We start from the raw sequence: 2,576 nt of genomic DNA on the forward strand, positions 1-2,576 counted from the left end.
TGGCCGGGCAAACAATGGACCAATAATGAGTCGATGTCGATATCGAGTATCGAATAGTGTAACAATTTGTGATTCTCAAGTAGACTCCAGCAGAAATTAATATTGCAACATGCACATGTATATTCTGCAAACCACTATAAAGTGGATAGCAGAAGGTAGTTTCCATTGTACCAGTTATTAGGGTTTCTTCCCATCCCATTACATTAATTATACGGCGCACAGAGGCATCTAAACACTCTTCCCGCGCCCCGTATGCGAATTTTTACATATAAACATACAAACATTAGCGTACAGGGCGTTGGGAATAATGAACGATTAGATGCCTCTGTAATTAATGTAATCTTGCCCTTTCGAGTCCTATGGGAGTGATTCTTAGAGATTGTACTAATCGCTCAAATTAAATAGACACTCGGCGCGGCAGCTGGTGGAAGCGACCGTAAATGTATTGCCCATTTACAGTCACTGTCATCAGTGCCCATTTACAGTCACCGTGTCCATTGGCAACTTCGCTCTGGTCGTTAGTTGTATTCCGAAGTAGTAATTGAAGGTGAATTTACTAAAACTAAATTTATCTATTTTTCTTTATTATCCATTTCTCTTTATTATCCAACGTACCGCAGTTAATTAGCAAGCATAACGTTTAACAACATAGGCCCTACAATGTACATATCTTTATTAGTCCAATAATAATTGGGCAAGAGTTAGGTCGGTATTGCACTATCAAATTTCTTTGTCCAATATCTTTGTCAAAGATATTTGATAGTGTAATAGGGACTTATATTTGATCAAAGAAAGCGCTTGTCTCTCTTGACCTCGAACGAGCTTATGACCGCGTATGGCATTCCGGTCTCCTCTTCAAGCTCCAAACCTTCGCCCTTCCCATTAACTACGTCCGTCTGATCGGTTCCTTTCTCTCCCGCCGTCCTTCCTATGTCACCATCCATAACACCAATTCCTACACCTTTTTCCCCTCCGCCGGTGTGCCCCAAGGCTCTGTCCTCTCCCCCCATCTGTACCTGTTGCACACGGCGGACATGCCGCCGCCGTCACCCCCCGTCCACCTTCTCCAGTTTGCCGATGACACCGCCTTCCTTGCCCTTGCCCCCACCCTGCAACGCTCCCAACGCCTTCTCCAATCCCATCTTGACCGGTTCACCGCTTGGTGCAACCAGTGGTTGCTCAAGGTCAATCCTTCCAAAACCCAGGCGATCATTGTAGGCAAAACCACCCCTTCCTTTCGCCTCCTTGATTTCTATCTCACCGTCTATGGCCGTCCCATCGCCCTCACTCCCACCCTTAAGTACCTTGGCGTCACCCTCGACCATCGCCTCTCCTGGACTCCCCATCTCCAGACAATCCAATCCAAGGCACGTTCCCGACTCCGTCTCCTCAAGCTCCTTTCCGGCCGTACGTGGGGTCTGGACCCCTCCACCGTCCTCCACACCTATAAATCCCTCATCCGCCCTATCCTTTGTTATGCCCATCCAGCATGGATCTCCGCTCCCCCTACCTTTTATAAATCCCTCCAAATCCTTGAACGCCATGCTCTCCGCCTCGCCTATCGCATCCGTCTCCCCTCCCCCACGCGGATCCTGTATGATCTCATCCCCTTCCCCCACTTCTTCCTTTTCCTTGAAAGGATACGAATCCTGTACACCTCCCGTAAACTTGATCCTCCTCACCCGCTCGTATCCCCGATCCTCTCCCATCCCCGCCCGCTGCCGCACCTGTATTCCCACGTCCCGCCCAGTCTCCATCTCTCCACCCTCCTTACCCTCTCCCAAGGTGGCTTCCGCCAGCTCCCTCTCCCTGACGATGCCCTCCTCCCCTCCATCTACCCCTCCTACCAACTTTGATCCTCCCTCCCTCCTCCTGTACTTACTCCTCTGGGCACCCTCCCTCCCTTCTTTCCCTTTTCCCTCCCTCCTCCTTTTCTCCCCCCTCGTCCCCCGGGCCTCCCATCCCCTGTCCTTCTCCTCCTGCCCCCGTCTCCTAAGCCATTGGCATCCTTTTTTCCTCCCCTCTCCCCCACCTCACCCCTGTTCACCTCTTGGCAGGTCCCCGGACTCGTACACGCTCAGTGGACATTCGCGCGCCGGAGATCACCGCCATCAGTGTATCGTGTGTGCCGTCATGTTTAGTGTTAAGTTTCGCCGTCACACTCCATTGTTCACCAGTGCCATCGTCTTCTTCGGTGTTTGTGCGTCGTGTCAACAGTTCGTCGTGTGGATTATCATCGAGTGTGAACGGCTTCTTGTGCTTTTATGTTCATGTGTCTCCTGTTTTTTCCCGCCGTTTTTCTAAGTGATGTCTCTTCTCTGTTTATCTCCTTGTACTCTCTTCGGCTGAAGAGCGGCGTATTGTGCTGCTGCCAGCCTACCTGATTGTTCAGGTGTCAAAATAACAATAAAGTAAAAAAAAAAAAAAACAAGCGCTTGTCGTCTGTTCACTGCAATGTGACATGTTACCACATGGAGCGCTAGCATCGCTGCAGCGGGTTTTTATAACCATTGCCGGTAAATACAATTGGTGTGTGCCGACAACTACAAAATTAATAAAGATGTCTGAAGCTGATG

Source organism: Schistocerca piceifrons, chromosome 11 (assembly GCF_021461385.2).
Source record: "Schistocerca piceifrons isolate TAMUIC-IGC-003096 chromosome 11, iqSchPice1.1, whole genome shotgun sequence".
Taxonomy (NCBI): Eukaryota; Metazoa; Arthropoda; class Insecta; order Orthoptera; family Acrididae; genus Schistocerca; species Schistocerca piceifrons.